At 41.4% G+C, this 22,954-nt stretch overlaps 1 protein-coding gene across 3 annotated transcripts in view; it reads right to left on the reverse strand.

The window, feature by feature from the left end:
* The window catches only part of spidr (scaffold protein involved in DNA repair), a 336,544-nt gene that overhangs the window by 174,162 nt on the left and 139,428 nt on the right, over positions 1-22,954 (reverse strand). The gene's annotated exons all lie outside the window — the stretch shown is intronic.

The raw sequence follows: 22,954 nt of genomic DNA on the forward strand, positions 1-22,954 counted from the left end.
CCAAGTGGGGTCATAGCAAGAATAGGTTAATCACTGCAAACAAAGCACAAATGCAAAAACTGAAACAAAGACGACAAATAAAAATTTACACTTGATTCCCAATATTTGTTCTGTGAAATAGGCTACAACAGGCTTGTCCAACACGTAGTCCCGGATCGCATTGCAGTATGCCAAACTTGTTGGACATTCAACTGATTTATACTTGAAAAATGCTGTAAAGCTGCTCATCCAATCACAGGTTGGGTCCTCCCTGCTAGTGAGCCTATCACCAGCAAATGCAGAGAGAAACCAGCCTGTGATTGGACAAGCAGCAAAGAGTGGAAGTGTTGGACAAGCCTGAACTACAACTTTTCAGGTTTAAGCAACTCAAAGCCAAGTTACTGGATCTCAAAAAGGGCAGTGCAGGCATTACATCTAGCTCCAGCATCATTAAACTAGGGAGGAACAATATCTGCCAGGATTCTTCCTTCTAAGCACTATCTAATGATCCTTTATTCATGGTCATCGTCTCAAGGGCAGGTTCAGCTGCAATGGCCCTACAGTTGAATAACAGTGTTCACAAATTAAGCACACACATGAAAAATAGTCATAAGGAACACAGGGACAGAAGTAGGCCATTTAGAATTTTGAACCTGTTCAGCCATTCAATGAGATCACGGCTGATCTATGACCTAATTCCATATATCTGCATTTGCACCACATACCTTAACTAATCTCAGATTTTAAATTAACAACTGACCCTGCATCAACCTAAATTGTTATTGAAGATGATGAATTGTTGAGGGCCCATCAGGGATCCCTGTGGGGCACCACTAGTCACATACTGCCAATTAGAGCACCATGATCCATACTCTGTCCCCTACCACTCAGCTACTCTCCTAAACAGGCCAATAATTTTCCCTCAAACTTTCCCGTTCCAAACTTGTCACCCTTTGCAGGTAAAAGCGTTTCCTAACTTCACTCCTGAAAGGTCGAGGATTTGTCCCCAGTCCTTGAAAATAGTTTCTCTCTATCTACCTTACTAGTTAAGTGAAAATATTAAACTTTGATCAAATCACCCCTTAATTTTCTAAATTCCAGAGATACAACCTGTGTAATCTCTCCTCACAAATGAACCCTTGGAGTGCAGGTGCCATTCTAGTAAATCGACACCACACTCCCTTCAAGGCCAATACATATAGCCTAAGGGGTGGTGCCCAGAATTACTCAAAATATTCCAGGTATGGTCTAATCAGGCCTCTTTACAGCTGTAACGTGACTTCTAACATCTTGCATTCAAGTTCTCTAAATATAAAGGCCAGCATGCCATTAGTTTTTTTTTTGTTTTCTTTGGACCTGACTGACATTTTACTGATCTATGGATATGGACCCCCATGTCTCGTTTGGCATCCCTGCTTCCAGCTTTTCACCATTTAGAAATTACTCTGATCCATAATTTTTAGGTCCAAAGTGGATAACCTTAGAATTGCTTATACTGAAATCCATTTGCCACAGCTTTGCCTATTCATTTAATTCATCAATTTCTCTGCAATTTTATGGTTCCATTTACATTGACTAAAATGCCACCTATCTTTGTGGCATCAGCAAATCTGAATATGTGGTTCTCCAACCTGTCATCTAAATTATTATTGAAGATGGTGAATTGTTGAGGGCCCATCAAGGATCCCTGTGGGACATCACTAGTCATATGCTGCCAATTAGAGCACCTTGATCCATACTCTGTCTCCTGCTGCTTAGCCACTCTCCTAGCCAGGCCAATAATTTTCCCTCAATTTCAGGACCGTCAACTTTAGCTAACACTCTCTGACGAGGGACCTTATCGGATGCCTTCTCAAAGTCCATGTAAATAACATTGAAAGACACTTCCTTGTCCAATATTTTAGTCACCTCTTTGAAAAAATTCAATCAGGTTCATCAGGCATGACCAAACCTTTTTAAATAAATCCGTCATGGCTCTCAATGAGGAGCTGGAAATTTTTAAGGTGTTCAGTCACTTCTTCCTTAATAGTAGATGATAGCAATTTTTGGACAATAAGTTGACACCAATAGATCTATGAGTCTTTGGCTTCCTTCTCTAATCTTTCTTAAATAGCAAGGTGACGTGCACAACTAAAAGAATAGAGGGTGGGGCTGAATTCTCACCCATGGAATGAACCCCACCATGGCTTACTATCTTTAGAAAGGAAGGGAACGAACAAAATAAAAGAAGTTTAAAAACAGATCACAAGAACTTAGCTTTCATGATTGTCCACTCATCTTGATTTTCTATTAATTTTTACGTGGAGGCTGAGTTAATAAAGAATGTGTGCTATGTATTGTGTACGTTTGAATTACATATGCAATATAAGTAACTTTTTCTAATAACCGTTCATATTTAAGAAAACATATGTATGATATTCTTAAAGATAAAGACTCCTGCAAAATTTCTTACAAAAAATAAAGGTAGTAGAAGACAATGTTCAAAAAACTAAAGAAATTCATAAATAGTCCCATCTCAAAAATTGCATTACATTTATATTATATTATATTAATATTTGTGGAAAAATCCACAAATAATTCAAAAATTCTAATTAAAGTTGAATAACTCAGCTCCCATATCACTTTGAATCCAACACTTAAGTTTCACTTACAATACACACTGTTAGCATATGGATTACAAGAAGCTCACAACTTCTGTTTCCACATTCATCTCCTTACATGCTTCTTTCCTGTGTTCTTTTTGGTTTAGCCAGTCACAGATTATGGGAAGGTGCTGTGTTGTTCCTGTCCAGAGAGCAGCACAGAAATGTAAAATTTGAGGGGTTTGTTGCTGTTTCTCATAGCCAGAGTCAGGGTGAGAATACACATTAAGATATACATAGGTAAAAGCAAACAATTGTTACAAATCTGAAATAAAAAAACAGAAAATGCTGGGAAAACTCAGCAGGTCTGGCAGCATCAATGGAGAGAGAAACAGAGTTGATGTTTTGAGTCCATATGACTCTTCTTCAGTTTGTTTTTTTTGTATCTCCCAAGAGATTACATATCCATGAGTGTGTGGGAGATAGGAAATGTCTAATCATAATACTCTGGCCATGAGTGTGACCAAATGGTCTTTTCCTTCTGATCATATTTGGATGTATCTTATGCTATATAGCTTCTTAATATACATGCTGCAGGCTGAATGAGTTGCATTCCCACTTTTTTTTAAATTCACATGGGTGGGGAAATGGTTATAGTTCGACAGAGGTTAACAATCCATTCAACGGCTTTAGGTGACACAGTGTGAATGGTTGTGATGCCACCAAGAATGGATTACTCAGGGCTGAAGTTCAGTGTGTGGGTGACAGCCTGACTTGGATGGCTAGTCACAATTTGAGCTGTTCCTCATGTTCCACTTGTGGCCACATCTTCCCTAGCCAGTTCTCAAGTGATAGAGCATTGTCCAGATATTCCATGGAAGGTTAAAACCTGGGGCTTCAGCACTCAGGCCAGTTACCAGGTTGCAGTCGGTGATGTTTGCAGTAAACCACGAAGTGCACCATTGAGAGGTGAGGTTTTTGTTAGTTTGTAGGGCATGGAGTGTTGTTGCAGTAGGGGTTACGACATTACAGACAGGAGGGTGGGTTTTTTTTTTGGGGTCCTGTGTCCATGGGAGTGCTTCATTGGCTATCAGTCAGTGGTATTCTTTGAGGTTGATGTTTGCCCTGCAGACATCAGGGGATTCAATGCATGCTAGCACAGGAAGCCACTTAAGCTGCATTAGACTGAACATTCTAGAAATAATATTCATAACTTCTCAGAGATGGACATCACCATGATAGTGTGGCAGCTCCTGAGCCAGGCTGAGCAGCAGTACTTTACTGTTGTGTAAAACAGAGCGAGTGAAGCAATGTGTAGTCTTTTGGCTCTGCTACCCACCAATTTCCATTAGATTCACTCTCATCTTGACCTTGACTCCAATGTTCTGGAGGCATTGACAGTAAGTCAATGAATGGTCAAGAGTGATACCAATGTATTTTGGCATTAAATCGTGAGTGGGTGGTCAGTCCCAGAACTGGACATGAAGTTCTTCCTAGGCCATCGAGGTGTTCATGTGGAAGGCCGAACTTACAGTCCTGGCAGCGTTTGGTCGGCCTCCATTTTCTGAAGTAGGTTTCTAGGAAATATAGATATTCAGTGAACATTTTCTCAATAGCCTGAAGTTCTTTAGCCTGGAAAGCCAGGGCCAAGTTGTCAGCATATACAAAGAGCCCTGATTCTGTTGGAGGGGGGGGCAGGGGTCACTGATATAACTGTTGTAGAGTACTGGTGTGAGGACTGATCCTTGTGGGCATTTTTTGTTGGTTATGCGTGGGCAACTGATTAGATCTCCAAAGTGCACATGGAACTGTTAGCTGCTGATCAGGGAGTTGATTAACTGTAGGGTTTTCACACAGCAGATGACTGAAGAGTTTCACACAGCAGATGACTGAAGAGTTTCAGCAATCAGGCACTACACTGTAATAAGCATGTGATAAGTCAACAAAGGCTATTGCTGTCTTCAGGCTTTTCTGGAAAACCAGCATCACTATGTGAGGCCAGTGTCAGGGCCTGCTTAGAGCAGTTGCAGCCTGTGTGAAAATCTGCCTGTTCGGGGAGCATCCCAGATTCTGAAGTGGGAATCAGTCTGTTTAGGAGAAGGTGGCCGAGGACCTTGTACATTATTGAGAACAGGGCACTGGGGTGGGAGCTGCGTGGGTCATCAAGTAGTTTCTCCGGCTTGGCAATGGCCACTATCTCAGACTCAAACCAGACGTTTGGAATGATTGCCTATGATGTGGACATTGATAAAGAGCTTTACTAGCCACTTCCTCCCAATGATCTGATGTTCTTTAGGAATTTTGGGTAAATCCCATTGATTCCTGTTGCTTTGCCTGCCGTCATGGCGCTGTCCTGACTTGTGTGTAAAAGCTCAAAAACTTTGCTTGCTCTAGGGCAGTCTTGTGAGACTGCACCAGGGCTGTTTTTACAGTCGGCTTATCTTCCCTGCCAACTGAGATCTTTGAGTTTATTAGGAGATGGGAAGCAATAGCATCAATGTTGATTCTGAGCCACTAGTGTGGTTGTTACTCGACTGTTCCCAGGCAGGATAGGACTTTCCACGGACTTTGGCTTGAGTATGTGAAGCCAATCTTCTCTGCTGCTTTCTGCCATCTTATTAGATGTCCTTCATCAAGGGACTCAAGGAGTGCTATTGAGGAGCGCACTGCCATTGAGACAGGATATATGACAGACACATTAATGATGAAGGCCTTGTGCTAATCAAGCATCTCATTAAATGCAGTGGCTATATAAACATTAGCTATCTTCGACTGTGTATCTTAGGTTAACATCCATTTTAAAGATTTGGAAGCAATCTGCTTATCTCCTTAGAACCACTTGTTTAGGTTACTGTCAGAAGTAAATGTATTAATATTTCTACTATTCTGATTCAAACAATCAGGTGGCATTGTGGCAATTGTTCTGGCATAATCATTTAATTGGCAATAGCAACTATTGTGGAACTGTAGGTTTCCTTAAGGGTGTTCCTCCATACTAGTTTTTAGAAGAGGAGGAAGGATATCTGAAAGTTTAGGCTGCGCTTCAGGAATTCTACACTCAGCAACTTAGATCCTCATACCACTTTTAGATAAAACGCTCTGAGATCCTCATACCACTTTTAGATAAGATGCTCCAAGATCCTCATACCACTTTTAGATAAGATGCTCTGTCAATAGGTTTGTATAGAAACTCATAATTGAACTAATTTCATGAATACAATATGTTAAATTCCAAATAACTTGAGTGCTGGATGTTCTTCCGGGGAAAAAAAATAGGTGCTTCGTTGAATGTTATAGCAATATAGCTACACTTGCTGATCCAATGAGAAACTCTTAAACTTTACTTTGACATTGATGTCTCTTAACCTTAAAATTTAACCAATGTGCAATGTATAGCAATGTGCAAATAAAAAGAGCCTTGAACATGTGCGATAATTCAAGTACACAGATCACTCATCACAAAGCAGAGAGCAATATGGTCACCAGTAATGTAACTCTGGGCTATACCTCTATTATAACTGGTCCTTAAAAATTTAAATTTCGAATTAGAGGTTCTAACAATGTTTTGCCTGTGGATTTGGGTTTGCAAAAGTCTGCTCCTGCTATAAAATACACTGGAATGTATGCAATTTGTAACTTCTTATGCAACACAAAAAAAATTCACAGATGGGCATACATACATTATCTTTTGCAAAGTTATCTTCATCATAAGCTGATGTTTACCTTTAAAGATGAAATGCTAATTGTATGCATAATTTTTCCTTACTGGGCACTTAGTTTTGATATTTTGATTGCCATATAATTTCAGTACAAGTTATTACCTACTGCAAACCTGCCAGATGAACAACTGAATGCAATAAGAAATTCTTTATTCTTGCAAATGAAGCTTTTCTTTTTACAAGAACATTGTACTACTTTGCTATTCTTCAGATCATTATCACTGTGAACTGCAAAATCATACCTTGACCCACAATGGAAATGGTTACAAAACCCTTTAAAGACGAAGCTTTGTTATCTATGTATGCACACACTTATATTTTCAAGAATATAGGAAACATCTACCCTTTAAAGCCCTCTAGAAATTTTTTATGTTCAATAATATTACCTCTAATTGTTCTAAATGCCAGAAAATGCAATGGTTTGAAACAATATATTTGTATTTCAGAATCACAGAATCTTAATGGCACAGGAGGCCATTCGGCCCATCATGTCTGCACCAGCTCTCCAAATGAGCATTCTGACCTAGTGCTATTGCCCTGCCTTTTCAAGGTATGGGGAAATGGCAGGGCAATGGCACTAGGCATTCTGGCTTCCATTGCCATTTATGCAGTGATTCTATATGCAAAACCTGTATGTGAGTAACTGGGGTCCCTGCTCATTGTAAAGGTGTACCCAGTAACCTGACTGAACTTCGGTCCATAGTGCTGATTAAATACATCTTGCTGGATCCCCAGCTTCTATGAAGGGAGGTTGGGGATTAGCGACAACAGATCTGGTTCAGCCATGAATTTAGCAGGGAAAGCATCAAGATCTGTGGGTATGAATCTATTTATGATAAAATTTTTAGTTCATAATTTATATTCAGTGATCGATTAACAAATCTCCTATATCATCAGTGAAGGCGAATACAAGAGTAGCAAAATGTGGGGAATACAATGTATTATTACATTATGTAGGTAAGCTGCCAATGGAGTTTAATGATTGGATATTATCTGTAGCTCAGAGCTAGTGGACAATGATGGCATGGGTCCAAAGGAAATATGTGGAAAAAAAAACAATAAGGAATGTGGCAGCAAGAATAAAGAATGAAAAAATGCATTGGAGGACTGAAGGAGAAAATCTATATAAATTTTTGGAAAAAACAAAAAGGAGGGGGAAAATCGGAAAGGGGATGGGGATGGAGAAGGGAGTTCATGATCTAAAATTGTTGAACTCAATATTTAGTCCGGAAAGCTGTAAAGTGCTTAGTCGGAAGATAAGGTGCTGTTCCTCCAGTTTGCGTTGAGCTTCACTGGAACAATGCAGCAGGCCAAGGACGGACATGTGGGCATGATAGCAGGGTGGAGTGTTGAAATGACAAGCGACAAGGAGGTCTGGGTAATGCTTGTGGACAGACCGAAGGTAGAACACCTAGTGATCACCCTGTCTGCGTTTGGTCTCTCCAATGTAGAGGAAACCGCATTGGGAGCAACGAATGCAGTAGACTAAGTTGAGGGAAGTGCAAGTGAAATGCTGCTTCACTTGAAAGGAGTGTTTGGGCCCTTGGACGGTGAGGAGAGGGGAAGTAAAGGGGCAGGTGTTGCACCTTCTGTGGTTGCACGGGAAGGTGCCGTGGGAGGGGGTTGATGGAGGAGTGGACCAGGGTGTCCCGGAGGGAACGATCTCTGCGGAATGCCGCCAGGGAGGTGGAGGGAAGATGTGTTTGGTGGTGGCATCATACTGGAGTTGGCAGAAAGGACAGAAGATGATCCTTTGAAGGCGGAGGCTGGTGGGATGATAATTGAGGACAAGGGGGGACCCTATCATGTTTCTAGGAGGGAGAAGACGGCGTGAGGGCGGATGCACAGGAGATAGGCCGGACCCGGTTGAGGGCCCTGTCAACCACCAGAGGTGGAAAACCTCAGTTAAGGAAGGAGGAGGACATGTCAGAGGAATTGTTTTTGAAAGTGGCATCATCAGAACAGATGTGACGGAGGCGAAGGAATTGAGAGAATGGGATGGAGTCTTTACAGGAAGGGGGTGTGAGGAGCTGTAGTCGAGGTAGCTGTGGGAGTCGGTAGGCTTGTAATGGATATTGGTAGACAGTCTATCACCAGAAATTGAGAAAAGACAGGTCAAGCTTCAACACCTTCATTGCCTCTTTGTCCTTTTGTCAGTGACTTCTTTTGGTTATCTCCACCTATCACTGGCCCTCTATCCAGCTCTTCTTGTCCCACCCCTTCTTAAACCAGCTTATATTTCACCTCTCTTCTGTTTTTACTTAGTCCTGTTGAAGGGTCATTCAGACTCAAAACGTTAACTGTGCTCCTATCTGCCGATGCTGCCAGACCTGCTGAATTTTTCCAGGTATTTTTATTTTTGTTTTGGATTTCCAGCATCCGCAGTTTTTTGCTTTTATACTAAATAAGTACTTTACACCTGCATTTACCAAGAAAGAAGATGCTTCCAAAGTCATAGCCAAAGAGTAAGTAACTGTGACACAGAATGGACTAAAAATTGATGAAGAGGAGAAAGGCTGGCAGTACTTTAAGTTCATAAGTTACCGGTTACAGAACGGATGTATCCAAGAATACTGAGGGAAGTAAGGGTGGAAATTGTGGAAATGCTAGGCCATAATCTTCCAATCCTCCATAGACATGGGGGTGGTGCAAGGCAACTGGAGGATTGGAAATGCCATACCCTTGTTCAAAAAACAATCCAAGGATAAACCCAGCAACTACAAGTTTAGTGTCGGTGGTGATAAAGCTTTTAGAAACGATGATCCAGGTCATAATTAACAGTCCCTTGGAAAAGGGTGGATAAATTAAGAAAAGCCAAACATGGATTTGTTAAATGAAAATCATCTGAGTTTTGCTGATGAGGTAAGAGACAGTGCTAATGAAGGAGATGCAGCTGATGTGATGTGTATGGATTTACAAAAGGTGTTTGATAAAGTGCCACATAATAAACTTGTCAACAAAGTTGAGGCCCATGGATAATGGCAGCATGGATATGAAGTTGGGCGAGTTACAGGATACAGTGAGTGGTGATAAACAGTTGATTTTCTGACTAAAAGAACATATACAATGGTGTTCCCCAAAAGTCAGCACTGGAGCCGCTGTTCTTCTTGATCTATATGAATGACTTAGACTTGGCTGCATAGGGCAGATGGTACAAAACCTGAAGTATTATGAACTGTGAGAAGGACAGTGATAGACTTCAACTGGATATAGATAGGCTGGTGGGATGGGTAGATACACTGCAGACGAAATTTAATGCAGAGAATGTGAAATGATTCATTTTGGTAGGAAGAATGAAGGGGGCAATATAAACTGGAGGGTACAATTCTAATGGGGGTGCAGGAACAGGGTATATGTGAACAGATCATTCAAAGTGCCAGGGCAGGTTGAGAAAGTGGTTAAGAAGCTTTAGAAATTGAGGCATAGAGGACAAAAGCAAGAAAGTTATGATGAACCTTTATAAAATACTAATTTAGTCTCAACTAATGTATTGTGTCCAATTCTGGGCCCTGCAACGTAGGAGGGAAGTGAGGCCTTTGAGAAGATGCAGGAAGGATTTATGAAAATAGTTCGAAGTTTGAGGGACTTCAGTTGCAAAGATAAATTGGAGAAGTTGCAGTTGTTCTGCTTAGAGAACAAGTTGAGAGGAGATTTGATAGAGGGATTCAAAATCAATAGGGGTCTAAACAGAGTAAATATAGAGGAACTGTTCTTTTTGGCAGATGAGTCAAGAACCAGAGTACACAAATTTAAGGTGATTGGCAAAAGAATCAAAGGCCACATGAGAAACCTTTATTACACAGCAAATGGTTGGGGTCTGGAAAACACTGCCTGTGTTTGTGGAGGAAGATTTATTTGCGGCTTTCTAAAGGGAACTGGATAAACACCAGAAGATAAAAAATGTGGAGGATTACAGGGAAAGGGCAGGGGGAATAGGACTAGCTGAACTGCTCTTGCAGAGAGCTGACGTGGGTTTGACAGGCTGAATAGCCTCCTTCAGTGCTGTAACTAGTGAAAATGATTACAGCTAGTGCTTTATAGAAATAAAAGAACAGAAACAAACTACGTTAGAGATAAATAATAAAAGAATGGGCGAGGCAGACAGGAATATAATAAAGAAACAGCCAAGAACGGGAAGAATTAAATGAAAGATACAAGATGGTTTCTAAAAAGGCAGGAGGTGGTGGGGGTTGATGTCCCAAAAGATGTTTAAGAGATGACTAAGTGTTGAAGCAATTTTAATTGTTTCAACTATATGAACTTTAGACACATTGGGCTGAATTTTAACTGAGAAACAGGTGGATTTGAGTCAGGCAGGGGTTTAAAAGTGTCATAAATCTGTACCCTGAAAACACGCCTCCAACCTACCTATTTATGGCTTCAACTGAAGCTGGAAGTTGGCCAGGCAGCCAACTCAACCCAAGGAAGCAGGCTAAAGCTTTAAATATGATAATAAGGCTGCGAACTTCATTGTCATACCACCTTTGGATTTTTGCTGTTATTGGTCATGTTGCCGATCTCTGAGGAACCCAGCAATTTCCTCAAGGTGAGACCTTGGTTAATTAGGGAGATACGTGCCTTCACACTTAGCCCTGGATCCAGGATCCCTCCATGATCAAAAACCTCTGCAATGACCTTCCCCACCCCAGGGCTCTGACACTCTTTCCCCATACAACTAGGGCCCCATCTTCATCACCCCATACCCCCACAACACACCCAGAGCCGCAGCACCACCATCAGTAAAATTAAGTAAGTGGAGGATAACTACAGTATACATTTTGTGCACTTAAACTCAATCCAAGCCATTTATAAGAGTCCAGATGTATATTAATGAGGGAATTGTCTGATCACCTCCAATCCGGATCCATTTTTTTTAAAACACGGTGCACTTCCCTTGCTTACACACCAATACTATAACATAAATATTTGGTCGAAACTGGTGAAGATTAAATTTTCTATTTACTTACTTTCCCATCCCCCGGCTTCTAATTTACACCTCTGAAATGAAAAAGAAAAGAAAGTGAAAGATTACAAAGAAACAAAAACGGAAGATAAACAGATGAGTAGAGAGGAGCAAGAAAGATATAAAAGTTGAATAGGAGACAGACAGAGGGAAATTGTTATTTTGTAAACAAACACAGAAGTTATGAACAGCAAGATACCACAAATAAATGAGATAAAAGGCATGGTGCTCACTTGTGTTTGTGTTTGATGAGAGATAAATGTTCACCAGGATATTGCGATCTTTGACGTTCATCTCAAGAGGCAGGTGAGATCTTGGTTTAATACTTTATCTTCAAAAAAATCTCCAATAATGAAACACACACTCAACTATATTGTCTTGATTACATTCTCAAGTTCCAGATTAACAATTGAACCTACAACCTTCTGACTCAAGGCATGAGAGCACTGCCAATTGAGCAAAGGTTGACATTTAGAGGAGTGTATAGAAAAAATATAGAATTACTAAGATGTGATCAAGAGAAAGCATGTAACAACTTAGTACTAGAGAGTTGAAGACAAATAAAAAGAGAGAAGGCAAATCAGGAATAGTAACAAGTGAAAGAAAACAAGAAATAATGAGTATTTGAAAAAGATACGTTTTGTTCACGAGAAAATCCAAGGGTGAATTAGACTTTTTTAAGAAGTTCAATTGTACAATTTATGCTTTGCATGCTTTTCCATTACATTAATGAATTGAATAGCATTAGATGTCCTCCACCTTTTAGGAATTCAAGATGACTTGAATTTATTATCTTAATTTGGACTAAATATTCTGCATAACAGCCTCCAAAAGGTGAACTTTCCAAGGCTCATTAGATGGTTTATTAAAATGGCAGTAAATTAACCCCAATTGGAAAACAAACCATAAGCCACCAGACCCATCAAAGGTGGCAGAATGATGGTATACAGGAGGGAGTTGCCCTGGGAGTCCTCAACATTGACTCTGGATCCCATAAAGTCTCATGGCATCAGGTCAAACATGGGGAAGGAAACCTCCTGCTGGTTACCACCTACCACCTCCCCTTCAGCTGATGAATCAGTACTCCTCCATGTTGAACACCACTTGGAAGAAGCATTGAGGCTAGCAAGGACACCTGGGTGGGGGGGGTGGTTTCAATGTCCATCATCAACGGTGGCTCGGTAGCACCACTACTGACTGAATCGGGCAAGTCCTAAAGGACATAGCTGTTAGACTGGGTCTATAGCAGTTGGTGAGGGAGCCAATAAGAGGGAAAAACATACTTGACCTTGTCCTCACCAATCTACCAGTCACAGATGCATCTGTACACGACCGTATTGGTAGGAGTGACCAATGCACAGTCCTTCCTTGTGGAGACAAAGTTCCGCCTTTTCACTGAGGATGCCCTCTATTGTGTTGTGTGACACTACCACCTTGCTAGATGGGATGGATTTTGAACAGATGCAGCAACTCAAAACTGGGCATCCATGAGGTGCTGTTGTGCCATCAGCAGCAGCAGAATTATCTACAACGACAATCTGTAATCTCATGGCCTGGCATATACTCCATTGCACCATTACCATCAAGCTGGGGGAACAACACTGGTTCAGTGAAAAATGCAGGAGGGCACGCCAGGAACAGCACCAGGCATACCTAAAAATGATGAGTCAACCTGTTAAGCTACAACACAAGGCTATCTGCATGCCAACAGCAGAAGCAGCATCCGACAGAATTAAGCAATCCCACAAACAATGGATCAATCTGAGCTCTGCAGTCCTGCCACATCCAGTCGCGAATGGTGGTGGACAATTAAACAACACACTAGAGGAGGAGAATCCACAAATATCCCCATCCTCAATGATGCGGGAGCCCAGCACATCAGTGCAAAAGACAAGGCTGAAGCATTTGCAACTATCTTCTGCCAGAAGTGCCCAAGTGGATGAACCATCTCGGCCTCCTCCTGAAGTCCCTTGCATTACAGATGCCAGTCTTCAGCCAATGCGATTCACTCCAAGTGATATCAAGAAATTGCTGAAGGCATTGGATACTGCAAAGACTATGGGCCCTGACAACATCCTGGCAGCAGTACTGAAGACTTGAGCTCCAGACTAGCAGCGCCTTAGCCAAGCTGTTCCGGTGCAGCTACCTGGCAATGTGGAAAACCTCACTTGAGAATCAAGAAGCTGATAAAAATCACCTGAAAAGCATGGACAAAAGATCCTGGCAACAGAAAAAAATGTCAGAAGTTAAGCTCAAACTGAGGTCTCCACTGGATCCCGGTGGCAGCACTTTCAACAAAGCAGAGCTAGCAACCAGCAGCCTGCACGGTGAGGAACAACCTTTTTTAAGTTCCAAGGACACCAGTCCTGTGAACTATTTCTTTTAAGAATCAGCCAGGCAGAAAACATTGTTGCACATTTGTCATTAGACTGACCTCCAACTTGACACCTCCTCCAAGTGGTTCCCTGCAGCCCCCCGCCCCCGAGACAAGAGCACAACAAAAGAAAGAAAAAGCATTTGAACTTGCAGAAATCTGTGGTTATAGAAAAGCCAAAGTGCCACAAAAAAATTCGGCTTCTTTTGACCTCTTTTTCAACCTGTGATCCAACAAGATCTTGGAACATGCCAAATGAGTCCTTCAGCCTGGGGGGGCCTGTCAATTCCTTTATCAACAACCTCTACCGCAGGGAAGATGGATGCTAATACAGATTTGAAATCAGAACTCATCCGAGAAAGAATAGTGGTGGGTGTTGCGAATGACTCTCTCTCGGACCTTCTCCAAGCCAAGGAGGACCACACTCTCAACAAGGTTGTCCAACTAGTCAGGCTGTCTGAGCGGTGAGATCAACATCGGGCCATCCTTAGAGGTGAAAGCCACACTTCAGTCCACCACATCCAGCCACAGAAGCGCAGAGACTGTCTGTACCAGTGCAAGTCAACCCCCAACTACCCTACCAAACCACTGTGCCAATGCAGTGGAGCAAAGCATGCCCACAGGAAGGACCAATGTCTGGCCAGTGCTGCTAAATGCTTCCACTGTCACAAACAGGGGCACTTCAGCAGGCTATGCTAGTCATGCCGCGCACCCCCCCCCACATCTCAGCAGTGCATGGGGAGTCCAACTGCCGACCAATGGAATGATTTATGATTTAAAAGCCATTAAGCTACGGCGACAAACCAATCACAGAAGTTATATATGTCGTGCAAAATCACAGAATTGTTATGGTGCAGAAGGCCCATCATGTCTGAACTGACTCTCCGAATGAGCATTATGACTCAGTGCCATTTTCCTGCTTTTCTCTGTAACCTTACACATTTATGATTATTTAAGTAGAAACAAATGCCCTCTTGAATGCCTTGAATGAACCTGTCTCCACCACACTTTCAGGCAATGCATTCCAGACCCGAACCACTCACTGTGTGAAAAAGTTTTTCCTCACATCGCATTTCCTTCTTTTGCAAATCACTTTAAATATATGCCCTCTCGTTCTCAATTCTTTTACGAGGATCCTGAAACTCTTCTCAGTAGAGATGCCCGCAGGCTCTCGACCTGCTTCAACTGGCAGAAGATGGGAAGACAACCATAGTCTTCACACAGCCAGACATTCATCCTCCCGCAAGCCCAACTAAAAGCAGCTACCCAATGTTGTAACTTCTCTTCTCTGTTTACGGAGCAGGACTACTCTTCTCCTTTTCAGGTTCCCGAACTGAACCAAGGGCCAGGCCAATCCACAACAAAGAAAGTTACCACAGCACTCCCAATGGAAGTGACACCAGAGCCAGAACAACTTCCAAAAGACCCTCTGCCTCCACCAGTGACCACGGTGCAGTCAGTTGACATGACAACCTATACAAGGCCCCAGCAACTGCTAGCCAGTGTGATGAAACCACAGAGTCCACTGGAACCAGGTAGCAGCCCATGCAACACTACTCAACAAAGGTGAGCTGCCGCCACATTCTTCTTCCATCCACAGTCAGCTCCCCCTTAACTGCAGAAGGTTTCCAGACGCTGGAAAAGGCAAAAATAAAAGAACGCAACAAACAACCGGACGGATACCACTCCTGTCCTCCCAGAAAGAAACCATCGTCGCTCACGATACAAAATCACCTCCGCAGCAACCCGACTGACCAGGCATGGTGCAACACTCGCCAATGGGAAAAGTGCACGAAGCCATGCCTGCAACTCGCTCCAGCCAATGATCCATCATCAAGGTCTACACCTCCTAGGCCCTGCCACTCTCCCAAACAGACAGGAAATGTGATATGGCAGGTGTACAAAACCTCCAGACCACCTCAAACCCTGATTTCAAAGACCTGAAGTGGGAAATGGGGTAGTATAAACTTTGTTAATGCATACTGTTAATGTTGCAATGTTAATTACGAAGTAGTTCAGAGTTAGAGTAGCTATAGCTACAACACTGAAGTTAAGTACCCAAACCTTACAACAACTCAAGGCTGGAATCAAACTGTAAGTAACTAGTGTCAGTCTATATCCAGGGGATAAAGAGTTGGGGGGAGATGTAGAAAAAAGGTACAGTACATTAAGGCTTAACCCGGGACTGATTACAGTACAGTCCACCAGTGATGTATGGAGGCGCCTGACCTAGATCTTAGGTCAGCAGTGCAAAGTTAGGTAGCAAATGTAAGGATGTGCCATGGAGGCCTCTCCACATTTGTTCCCGCTACTGTAAAAATGCACATAGTTCAGTAATGTTAATAAAGACTCCTTGGTAACTTAATGGTGTCTAAGCAGTACATACGTTGGCTAGCGACAACCCAACAAAACATCTACCACCTAGAAGGACAAGGGTATACGCATGAGAACACCACCACCACAACACAACACCTCCCCTCCAAGCCACACACCATCCTGACTTGGAGCTATATCGCTGTTCCTTCACTGTCCCGGAGTCAAAATCCTGAAACTCTCTTCCTAACAGCACTGTGGGTATATCCACACCACATGGACTGCAGCGGTTCAAGAAGGCAGCTCACCACCAACTTCCCAAGGGCAATTAGGGATGGGCAATAAATGCTGTCTTAACCAATGACGCCCATATCCCGTGAAAGAATTTAGAAAAGCAATTTTCCCTCATATAGTTATGAGGACAGGTCTATAAACTTGAAGGATGTGTATGGACTTTTAAATAAAAGTGTAGAATAAGATGAGCTATATTAAATGTTCTAACAGGCCCATTGTAGCCTCTCAGCTCTTATTTTAAATGGATCCAGGGTTCCATGGGATGTTTAGTACTCTATATTTAGTGCTCAATTATCTTCTTCATGAGCTAAGACACAGCCTATCTCAGCCAATGCACTAGAAATAATAGTCTTTGAAAACAAACTGTTTGATTTTCATGTTCTACAGCTCTTCGCCCCACTTGCTCTTTAATATACAGACTTCAGTTAATAAATCTAAGACTTATTCGCAAAATGTCCACTACAATTCACCCTCAGCTTTCTTTGCATCTTCAATTATCTTTACTTCCATAAAAGCTTTTCCTTATAAATAAACTATTCCACGTATGTCCTTTTTAATGTTTTTTTAAAATCCTCATTTAAGTTGTTAAATTGCTGTTAAAAATCAAGTTTGCAAAAGAGAAATAACATGGCAGGAAGTTATAATCAAATGAAGTCTCACTTGTAACAGGCTGTTTTTAATATATCTTTAGCAAGTTACTGTGGCTTTTCACACCACTAAGATATAATCAGGTTTTTTGCAAACAAAATGTCCATCTGTAACTTCTCTAGGGTCAACGTTTCTGTCTAACTGCAGGGCGTGTCTCATTTTCTGATAACCACATACCACTCTGCATTGCTCTCATAACTTGTAGGTCCACATAAACCATAAGAAGATAGCTTTAATATGCTATGCATTGTGTTGTAATTGCTGGTATAGAATGATCACAGACAAGAGTACATATTTCACATACACAAAATATTTTAAAGGAAATATCTAGTTGACATTTCTTTTAAGCTGTGTTATCTGATGCTTAAAAATTGTGAGAGACAATACATCCTATCTAGAAGAGAAAGGAGGTGTCAACATTAGATATTGTAACTACTGTTGATGTTGCTTAATATCGATTCACCAAAGATAACTTTGGTGTTCAAATTAACTGATGACTTCACCAGTCACAATTAAAAGCTCTATTTGCAATCTTCCCAATCTACTAGGATTCTGTCAGTTGTGCAACTCAGCTTTTTTTAAAAAAAAAATCAACTCACAAATAACCAAGAAAAATAAAAACAGCGAACACTATAAATACTCAACAGGTCAGGCCGAGCTAACGTTTCAGGAACCTAACTTCCCTAGATTCTGGAACGGTCCCAGCGGACTAGAAAACCACAAACATAACACATCTAATCAAGAAAGGAGGGATACAGAAAGCAAGAAACTATAGGCCAGCTAGTCTAACATCTGTCAGTGGGAAAATGCTGGAATCCATTATTAAGGAAGTAATTGCAGGACATTTAAAATAGCAATAGTACAACCATATTGATCCTGCTTAATTGTATGAAAGGGAAATTAAATTTGACAAATTTATTAGACTTCTTTGAAGATGCAACAAGCAGGAGGGATAAAGGAGAACCAGTAGTTGCAGTCCATTGGATTTCCAAAGGGCATTTGATAATGCCTCATAAAAGATGCAATGGTGTTGGGGGTAATATATGAGCATGGACGGAGGGCTGGCTAGCTAATGGGAAATAGAGAGTCAGGATAAATGAGTGATTTTCAGGCTGATAAACTGCAAATAGTGGGGTGCCACAGGAATGAGTGCTGGGACTTCAATTATTTACTATCTATACGAGCGACATGGATATGAGGACCTAGTGTATCATAGCCAAATTTACTGATGATACAAACATAGGTAGGAAAGCAGGTTGTGAGGAGCACACAAAAAGAGTCTGGAAAGGGATGTAGATAGGTTAAATGAGTGGACAAAAAATTGGCACATAGTGTACAATGTGGGAAAATGTGAGATTGTCCACTTTGGCAGGAAGAACAAAAAAGTAGAATATTATTTAAATGGGGACTGCAGAATGCTACAGGGATCTTGGTGTATTTGTACATGAAAAACAAAATGTGGACATGCAGGTACAGCAAGTAATTAGGAAGGCAAATTGAATGTTGGCCTTTATTGCAAGAGGGTTGGAGTATAAAAGTAGGGAAGTCTTGCTACAAATGTACAGGGTATTGGTGAGACTACATCGAGAGTACTGTGTACAGTTTTGGTCTCCTTACAAAAGGAGGGATATGCTTACATTGGAAACAATTCAAAGAAGATCCGCTCACCTGGTTCATGGGAGGAAGGGGTTGTCTTATGAGGAGAGGTCGAGTAGGTTGGGCCTATACACATTGGAGTTTAGAAGAATGAGAGTTGATCTTATTGAAAACATATACTGTAAGATTCTGAGAGGGTTTGACAGGGTAGATGCTGAGAGGATGCCCCATGAGGGGAGACAGTTTCAAAACAAAGGGGCTCCTATTTAAAACACAGATGAGGAGGAATTTCTTCTCCCAGAGGATTGTTAATCCTTGAAAATCGCTACTCCAGAGAGTACTGGAGGCTGAGTCATTGAATATATTCAAGCTGGAGTTCGAAAGATTTTTGATCTACAAGTGGAGTCATGGGTTATGGTGGGGGACAGGCAGGAAAATGGGTTCAGGGCACAATCAGATCAGGCATGATCATATTGAATGACAGAGCAGGCACAAATGGCCAAATGACTTACTTCTGCTCCTGTTTCTTATGTTTTTTTTATTCTCTGAACAGCTTAGGAAATTAATTGTAATTGGGGCATTCCTATAAAGTGGGTGTTCCACTTAACTGCATTCTGTTTGATTGGCTTCAAAAAGAAAAGGCTTGAAATATTTAGCATCATAAACAATGTCAGGATGACTTAATATGTTTTACAGCCAATGAGGTACTGTGAAATGTAGTGTTATGAACAATATATAATTTTAAGTTGAATTTATTTGTGTGCTAAGAAAGATAAAATTGGTTTCAGTTAGGTTTTGCTTATGAACCTTGGTGCCTGGGGGTCTGAATAGTCTTGTCACTAAAAGGTTTCAGGTCTATGTATCTATACATTTTTAAAGAGGTCTTACAACCCATGAAGTTAAAGAGATGGGTTAAAAGTGGTTGAAAGTTCAGTGATTCTGGAGTCAAAAGACAAAGAAGAAAAGCTTTATTGTTGCCCAGTGACAATGATCCAGTGACAAAGACAGAGAAGAAAGACAGGAGTTGAGAGAGGGGATGTTCAGTATTTGTCAGAGAGAGAATTTGAAGCTCTCTGAGAAAAAAAACTGCAAAGCTATTGGATCATTAGTTAACTGAATAATCAGTTATGGGATTCATTAAAGTGATCAGTTTAGCGGAGGTGTTACTGGAAGACCGAACTCATTTGTTTGCTCCGCAGTTAAAGAAACAGTGACTTTAGAACGCAATTTTTGTGTGTCTTAGAGAGAGATACGAGTTGGGTGAAAAGCATCAAGCAAATGCTCAGGGATTCACCAGAAGTAAACCGTTTGTAGCTGTGCCAGTCCCATAGAAACATAGAAAATAGGAGAAGGAGTAGGTCATTTGGCCCTTCGAGCCTGCTCCACCATTCAATATGGTCATGGCTGACCCACTTTCTCAACACCATACTCCTGCTCTCTCCCCATACCCCTTATGGCTTCAGGGTTCAGGAATCTATCTATTTCCTTCTTAAATATATTCAGTGACTTGGCCTCCACAGCCTTCTGTGGTAAAGAATTCTACAGGTTCACCACCCTCTGAGTGAAGAAGTTTCTCCTCATCTCAGTCCTAAATGGCCTACACCATTAGCTGAGACTGTGACCCCCTGTTTTAGACCCACCCCCCCCGCCAGAGGAAACATCATCCAGTCAGTCCATTTGTCAGAATTTTATACGCTTCAAAGAGATCCACTCTCATCCTTTTAAACTCCAGTGAATACAGGCCTAGTTGGCCCAATCTCTCCTCATATGACAATCCTGCCATCCCAGGAATCAGTCTGGTGAATCTTTGCTGCGCTCCATCTAAGGCAAGTATATCCTTTCTTGGGTAAGACCACCAAAACTGCACACAGTACTCCTGGTATGGTCTCACCAAGGCCCTGTGCAGCTGCAGTAAGGCATCCTTGCTCCTGTATTCAAATCTTGTCACAATGATAGCCAACACCCATTTGCCTTCTTAACTGCTTGCTGCACCTGCATGCTTGCTTTCAGTGACTGGTGTACAAGGACACCCAGGTTCCTTTCTACATCAACATTTCCCAATCTATCGCCATTTAAATGATACTGTGCCATTCAGTTTTTCCTACCTAAGAGGATAACTTCATACTTATCCACGTTATACTGCATCTGTCATGTATTTGCCCACTCACTCAACCTGTCTAAATTGCCTTGACGCCTCTTAACGCCCTCCTCACCACTCACATTCCCATCAAGTTTCATTTCATTAGCATACTTGAAAATATTACATTTGGATCCCTCATCCAAATCATTGATATATATTGTGAATTGCTGGGGTCGGAGCACTGATCCCTGCGGTACCCCACTAGTTACTGGCTGCCACTCTGTACCCATTTATTCCTACTCTCTGTTTCTTGTCTGCTAACCAATTCTCAATCCATGCCAATATATTACTCCCAATCTCCATGTCCTTTAATTTTACACACTTTATCAAAAGCTTTCTGAAAATCCAAATACACCACATCTACTGGTTCTCCTTTATCTATTCTGCTAGTTATGTCCTCAAAAAACTTCAGTAGGTATGTCAAAGATGATTTCGCTTTCATAAATCCATACAGGCTTTGTCTAATCCTGTTGATATTTTCTAAGTATCGTGTTATCACATCCTTTACAATAGACTCTAGCATTTTCCCTACTACTGATGTTAGACTAACCGGTCTGTAATTCCCTGTTTTCTCCCTCTCTCCTTTTTGAAATAGTGGGGTTACATTTTCCACCCTCCAATCTGCCGGGTCTGTTCCAGAATATACAGAATTTTGGAAGATGGCAACCAATGCATCCACTATTTCCACAGCCACTTCCTTTAGTACCCTGGGATGTAGATTATCAGGCCCTGGGGATTTATCGGCTTTCAGTTCTATTAATTTTTTTAATAATACTAATTTCCTTCAATTCCTCCTTCTCACTAGACCCTTGGTTCCTGAGCATTTCTGGGAAGTTATTTGTGTCTTCCTCCGTGAAGACAGGACTAAAGTAGTTGTTCAATTGCTCTACCATTTCCTTATTCTGTATTATAAATTCTCCCGTTTCGGACTGGACGGGACCTACATTTGTCTTCTCTTATGTTTTTTCTTTTCCCCCATGTAAGAAGTCGAAGTGAGAAGCCTTTATGTCAAGCCAGTGGTAACTCTTCACTGGTTTGTGTGTCTGTAAAGATATTGCTGGGGTAAAGGAATAACGGGAATTTAAATTGTCTTCTTGTGTTTGTATTGAGGTCTTTCCAAACTTTTTGTCTGGTGTAATATAGTTCACTTTTCTTGTTTTAATAAATATTTTATTCTTTGTATTAAAAATTCATCAGCAGACTCCTGTAAATTTGTTCAGTAACTTTCCTCCACAGTTTCTGAAAAAAACAAGTTAAGACCTATCAAACCAGGTTTCACTCCGGGATCTGACTTGTATTAACAACACCTGGGATCATAAAGTGATGGCTCTTCCAGGATCAAAAATCCTTGAATTTAAGAGGGATCTGTGAATCCTTAAAGAAATAAGTCCTTGGAAATACTGGGCATAGGAACAGGATAGGTTGTGAAGCATATTACGCTGGTTGGAACTCAAAAATGGCTTTGTCGTTAAGAATTTTCTGGGAGTAGAGTTAGAGTCTACCAAGCTAGGTTTCACTCTGGGAACTGACTTTTGCAGCATTAACAGCAGCTAGGGTCATAACAGTAGTCACTGTAGGAAATCTGGCAGCCAATTTGCACACAGCAAGCTGTGACAAACAGCAATGTGAAAATTATCAGGTAATTAGCTTTAGTGATTTTGATTATGAAAAACTATTGGCCAGAACATCAGGACGAACTTCTCAGTTCTTCTTCAAAATGGTGCCATGCAAGGGGGCAGCTGAAGCCTCAATTTAACATCTCAACTGATAGGCAGCACCTCCAACAGTGCAGCACAGGAGTGCCCAGGAGACATGAAGGAAAATTTGTTTATATATATATATATTTTATATATAGATAGATATATAGATATGTCCATATCATCCTGGCTACTTCATAAAATTATTATTTTTTAAATGACTGAAGCCTGACAAGCTATGGCTTTCACAAAAGGATTCTATCCTTCAGAAAACAACAAGCATCTTATTACTAAAGAGGCACTAATGCCCCATGACTGCAGAAATCGAATTCCAAGGAAATGCAAAGACCGTTTATATTTCTAAGGTAGAGCTCTGGTCAACAGAAACAATACATCTGCGATGACAAAGGGGCCCTGAGACCACTGAAACTTGCTGGGAATCAAAGCAGAGTGGACTGCGGGAGATTGTTGGGAGCTGAGGAGCACCTATAAATACAGACCGGGATTGCAGAGCAGGCTACCTTGCTGGGAGCCAGAGCAGACCTGTGGGAGACAGTTGGGAGCTGAGGAGCAGCTATAAATACAGACTGGGATTGCAGAGCAGGCTACCTTGCTGGGAGCCAGAGCAGACCTGTGGGAGACAGTTGGG

This window comes from Carcharodon carcharias, chromosome 6 (assembly GCF_017639515.1).
Source record: "Carcharodon carcharias isolate sCarCar2 chromosome 6, sCarCar2.pri, whole genome shotgun sequence".
Taxonomy (NCBI): domain Eukaryota; kingdom Metazoa; phylum Chordata; class Chondrichthyes; order Lamniformes; family Lamnidae; genus Carcharodon; species Carcharodon carcharias.